Below are 5,769 nucleotides of genomic sequence, written 5' to 3'. Positions count from 1 at the left end.
CTTTGCTTTCATGCGTGTTTCGTCGTCTCCTTCCAGTCCAAGAAAAGATCACACTTTCCAAAGCAGGGGTCCTCAAACTTTTTAAGCCGAGGGCCGGTCCACAATCCTTTGGACTGTTGAGGGGCCGGATTATCATTTGAAAAAAAATATGCAAACAAATTCCGATGCACACTGCACATGGCTTATTTGTAGTGCAAAAACAACAACAACAACAAGAACAATGAAAGAACAATACATTATTTAAAAATAAAAACAATTTTAACCAACATACATTGATCAGGATTTCAATGGGAAGTGTGGTCCTGCTTCTGGCCAATGAGATAGTCAAGTTAATTAGGGTTGTTATTGTTGTTGTTGTTGTGTGTCTTCAAGTCATTTCAAACTTTGGGTGAGCCTAAGTCTAAAATTAATTAATTTATTATTTACTAGCTGTGCCCGGCCACGCGTTGCTGTGGCAAAGTGGTGATGGTATTGGTTAAAAATTGTGTAATTTTTATTTGGCGTTATTTGTATTTTTTTTTATAAATTTTATTGTAAGTTATCTTTTTATTACAGTAGAGTCTCACTTATCCAACATTCGCTTATCCAACGTTCTGGATTATCCAACGCATTTTTGTAGTCAATGTTTTCAATATATCAAAATATTCGCTTATCCAAGCTTCTACCGGCCCGTTTATGTTGGATAAGTGAGACTCTACTGTAATAGGTTGCTGTGAGTTTTCTGGGCTTGTATGGCCATGTTCCTGACGTTTCGCTCACATCTATGGCAGGCATCCTCAGAGGTTGTGAGGTCTGTTGGAAACTAGGCAAGTGGAGTTTATGTATCTGTGGAATGGGAGAAAAAACTCTTGTCTGTTGGAGGCAAGTGTGAATGTTGCAATGGGCCTCTTTGATTAGCATTGAATGGCCTTGCAGCTTCAAAGCCTGGGGGAATCCTTTGTTGGGAGGTGTTAGCTGGTCTTGATTGTTTCCTGTCTGGAATTTTTTTGAGCGTTTCTCTTTATTTACTGACCTCAGCATCTCTGAGGATATCTGCCACAGATGTCCATGCGAGATACAATCTAAGCTGCTAGGAGTTGTGTCCTGTTGTGTTGGTTCTGTTTGTGCAGTTTGGGGGCTGCTGAATTGTATGTCGGGGAAGCAAGAAGGAAACGCGAGCCTTTCTTCTGCCACAGGTTTTATTGGTTTAATATGAGCTCATCACACTTGAGCAAGCCAGTCTCGGGGCCTGCGATACATGAAGACATACTCTGTCCAAGGAATTACACAGAAGAGACTCCCGCCTGTAAAGATTTTTTTTGTACAGAGAAAACAAAAAGAAATAAGCCGATAACAAAATAGACATTATTAGCTGTCAAACGGATCGTTTTATCTAACAAAATTGGATAGCCCCCAAAGTGACTAAGACTACAAAATTGGAATACATACCACTTGAGTAAAAGGCTATCGGATTTTATTAACACCTAGTATCGTTCTGTACAGAAGTCCATTTAAGTGGGTTGGGTTCTTTAGTGGATTAATAAGTTTCTGTACAAGGTTTAAGTGCCGAACTGCTGCCGGACCTTTGTCCGTTTCACGACTTGTGCGGATGGGTTACCTTGGCTTTTGCTTCCGTGAAACCGGCATGCATTTCGTTGCTTGGAAACCGTCCTAACCGTCAGTCCTTTGGTGACGGACAGACGGACACGTGGCATTTGCACTGACAATTGGGAGGCCTGGCAGATCGAACAACAGGAAAGTTGTATCGGCATGCAATGAAGAGCAGTGGCCCTTATGTTCTCTATGGGAAAGGAAGAAACTCTTCCTTGTAACAGTGGATATTATGACTTTAGGTTCAATTATGAGCCACAGATATATATGTAAGGCATAATAGAGCCACATTTAGTCTGGACACAACTGCAGCTGTGTCAAAGGACCCTCATAGATGCTGAGACCAAACAGTTATTATTCCGTCCAGACCAGTGGTTCCCAAAGTGGGCACTACCGCCCCCTGGTGGGCGTTGCAGTGATCCAGGGGGGCGGTGATGGCACCTATTAGGACACGGAGGCGGGGCCAGGGAGGGGCGGGGCCTCTTCCCAAGTGCCAGAGACAGGGCTGAGCACCTGAGGCGCCTGTTAGGACACAGGGGGCGGAGCTAGAGTGGGCGTGGCTTCTTCCCAAGAGCCTGAGACAGGGCTGAGCATCTATAACTCTCCTGAAGCGCTTGTTGGACAGAGGGCGGAGCTAGGGAAGGGGGTGGGGCCTCCTTCCAAGAGCCCGAGACAGGGCTGAGCCTCTATACCTCTCCTGAGAGGCCTTTTAGGACTAAAGGGCGGAGCTAGGGAAGGGGCGGGGCCTCCTTCCAAGAGCCTGAGACAGGGCTGAGCCTCTATACCTCTCCTGAGAGGCCTTTTGGGACTAAAGGGTGGAGCTAGAGAAGGGGGTGGGGCCTCCTTCCAAGAGCCTGAGACAGGGCTGAGCCTCTATACCTCTCCTGAGAGGCCTTTTAGGACTAAAGGGCGGAGCTAGGGAAGGGGGCGGGGCCTCCTTCCAAGAGCCTGAGACAGGGCTGAGCTTCTATACCTCTCCTGAAGCGCTTGTTGGGACAGAGGGCAGAGCTAGGGAAGGGGGTGGGGCCTCCTTCCAAGAGCCCGAGACAGGGCTGAGCCTCTATACCTCTCCTGAGAGGCCTTTTAGGACTAAAGGGCGGAGCTAGAGAAGGGGCGGGGCCTCCTTCCAAGAGCCTGAGACAGGGCTGAGCCTCTATACCTCTCCTGAGAGGCCTTTTAGGACTAAAGGGCGGAGCTATGGAAGGGGGCGGGGCCTCCTACCAAGAGCCTGAGACAGGGCTGAGCTTCTATACCTCTCCTGAGAGGCCTTTTAGGACTAAAGGGCGGAGCTAGGGAAGGGGGCGGGGCCTCCTTCCAAGAGCCTGAGACAGGGCTGAGCCTCTATACCTCTCCTGAGAGGCCTTTTAGGGCTAAAGGGCGGAGCTAGAGAAGGGGCGGGGCCTCCTTCCAAGAGCCTGAGACAGGGCTGAGCTTCTATACCTCTCCTGAGAGGCCTTTTAGGACTAAAGGGCGGAGCTAGGAAAGGGGGCGGGGCCTCCTTCCAAGAGCCTGAGACAGGGCTGAGCCTCTATATCCCTCCTGAGAGGCCTTTTAGGACTAAAGGGCGGGGCCTCTTCCCAAGGGCATTAGAAGGGGCTGTATACCTCCCCTGAGGAACTTGTTAGAACACAGGGGCGGGCTATAGAGGCCCCGCCCCCTCCTCTAGCCCTGCCCCCCATGTCCTGGCAGGCACCGCAGGACAGGGATAGAAGCTCAGCCCTGTCTCAAAGCTCGTAACTCCGCCCATCCCAGTCCTAGCCACCCATTTGTGGCCCCGCCCACCCCCCCCTCCCAGCTATGCATCTTGGACTAGGGGAGAGGCTCTCCCCCGCCCTCTTGAGCAGGAGCCACGCCCACCCCTCTAAGCCACGCCCCCCTTTCCAGGGGACGCTGAGTCATATTTTTTCTGGAAAGGGGGCGGCAGGCCAAATAAGTTTGGGAACCACTGGTCCAGACTAAAAATGGCTCTGGCGCAGTGTCAGCTTGACATGCCAGATAAATCCTCCCTCAGTGTTGGCAGCAAGCGTGGAAAGGGTTGATCTTCACAGGGAATCCTCTTCCATCAGGCTTCGGAGACCTTGGAGAATGGCTCTGGGTAGCAGACAACCATTGAATTCTGGCTTCGGATCCTAGGTCTTGGCATCAAGAATTTCTGACTTGCGGACCCTCACCTTGGCTCCGTTGTTGCACCATTGTTCTGGATCTCGTCTCTGCCGCTCCTGTTAATTCCCGACTTTGGGACTCTGCGACCCTGACTTCGGGACCGACAATTCCAGTTCGTGGCGTTGGATTTTCGGACCGTGATCTCGACGAAAGAAACTCCGTCATTTTGTCTGCAAATCCTCGGCTTTTTGTTTCTGACATAAAGTATTCTTGGCGTTTATCTTTTGGCTTTATCTCTTCCCACTCTGTTTTGAGATGTATATATATGTTTCCCAGCAGAACTTTAAAGGATTCAATAGTTGACTTTTTCTTGATTCCGACTGGCCGATGATTTGTATAAACTGTCCGCCTCGATAACCAGGCAAAACACGACGCAATGTCCGATGAGTTTCAGCAATTTCAGGGAGGTAGTGAATGCAGTTCAGGTTTGATCTCGTCCCTAAAGGAACCCTGTGTCCAAAATATATTAAAGTCCCTTAAAGTTCAGACTAAAACCCACCGCGGGATCCACTGCCCTGTTACCCAGGGAGCCTCCTTTCATAGCAGCAGTGCACAGATGCATCAGGGAGGTCGGGCCCAGGGTTCCCGCAAGGACATTTTGCTCCCGACAGCATCCATCCATGTTCAAAAAGTCCTGCTCCCGCCTCCATTCCAACTCCAGAGGTTCCATTCGACTAAGGATCACTTCCTGGTTTACTTTATTCTAACACTGATTAAGACCTTTGGGTCAGGAAGAAAAACAAGAAGCGTTTGGGGACAAAAGACAAACATCTGAATGCTGCTAATGGGAAGAGGAAAAACCCGATTACGTGCACACACTATGCATATCACATTTCATCACATAATAGTCGCAGTCTCATTTCGGGGATGGCAAAATTAGTATTTTTTGTTTCCTCATATAATAGTCGCAGACCTATTTGAGAGGGCTGAGCACCTGAGGCGCCTGTTAGGACACAGGGGGCGGAGCTAGAGGAGTGGGCATGGCTTCTTCCCAAGAGCCTGAGACAGGGCTGAGCATCTACACCTGTCCTGAGCTGCTTGTTGGGACACATTGGGCAGAGCTAGGGAACGAGGCAGGGCCTCCTTCCAGGAGCCCGAGACAGGGCTGAGCCTCTATACCTCTCCCGAGGGGCCTTTGAGGACTACAGGGCAGGGCTAGGGATGGGGGCGGGGCCTCTTCCCAAGAGCACGAGACAGGGCTGAGCCTCTATACCTCTCCCGAGGGGCCTTTGAGGACTAAAAGGCAGGGCTAGGGATGGGGGCGGGGCCTCTTCCCAAGAGCACGAGACAGGGCTGAGCCTCTATACCTCTTGAGAGGCCTTTTAGGACTAAAGGGTGGGGCTAAGGGTGGAGCCTCTTCCCAAGAGCACGAGACAGGGCTGAGCTTCTAGACCAAGGGTCCCAAAACTTTTTAAACAGGGGGCCGGTTCACGATCCTTCGGACTGTTGGAGGGCCGGACTATAGTTGGCCACCGAGCAATAATAATAATAATAATAATAATTATTATTATTATTCCAGCATATCTATCTTGTTTGCTGTGTCATACAATAAAATAATAACAACAACAACAACAACAACAAGAGGGTTGGAAGAGACCCTTTGGGCCATTGAGTCCAATCCCCTTCTGCCTTTGTGCACCGAAAGCACAAGCAAAGCACCCCTGACAGATGGCCACCCAGCCTCAATTATTATTATTATTATTATTATTATTATTATTATTATTAATAATAATAATAATAAAGAGGGTTGAAAGAGACCCCTTGGGCCATTGAGTCCAACCCCCTTTTGCCTTTGTGCACCAAAAGCACAAGCAAAGCACCCCTGACAGATGGCCACCCAGCCTCAATGTTAATAATAATAATAATAATAATAATAATAACAATAATAAAGAGGGTTGGAAGAGACCCTTTGGGCCATTGAGTCCAATCCCCTTCTGCCTTTGTGCATCAAAAGCACTAGCAAAGCACCCCTGACAGATGGCTACCCAGCCTCAATGTTAATAATAATAATAATAA

General features: G+C 49.1%; 1 long non-coding RNA gene across 1 annotated transcript; it reads right to left on the bottom strand.

Annotated features, from left to right (window-relative positions):
* Window positions 1–1,160: 1,160 nt before the first annotated feature.
* Window positions 1,161–5,762, bottom strand: LOC134293015 (uncharacterized). Its single transcript, XR_010000086.1, has 2 exons — window positions 5,061–5,762; window positions 1,161–4,968 (listed from the first exon to the last, which is right to left on the bottom strand). It is a non-coding gene; the product is annotated as an uncharacterized LOC134293015 (long non-coding RNA).
* Between the last annotated feature and the right edge of the window lie 7 nt (window positions 5,763–5,769).

The sequence above is a fragment of the Anolis carolinensis genome, unplaced genomic scaffold, assembly GCF_035594765.1.
Source record: "Anolis carolinensis isolate JA03-04 unplaced genomic scaffold, rAnoCar3.1.pri scaffold_7, whole genome shotgun sequence".
NCBI lineage: Eukaryota > Metazoa > Chordata > Lepidosauria > Squamata > Dactyloidae > Anolis > Anolis carolinensis.
This window is presented reverse-complemented; position numbering and strand designations above follow the sequence as displayed.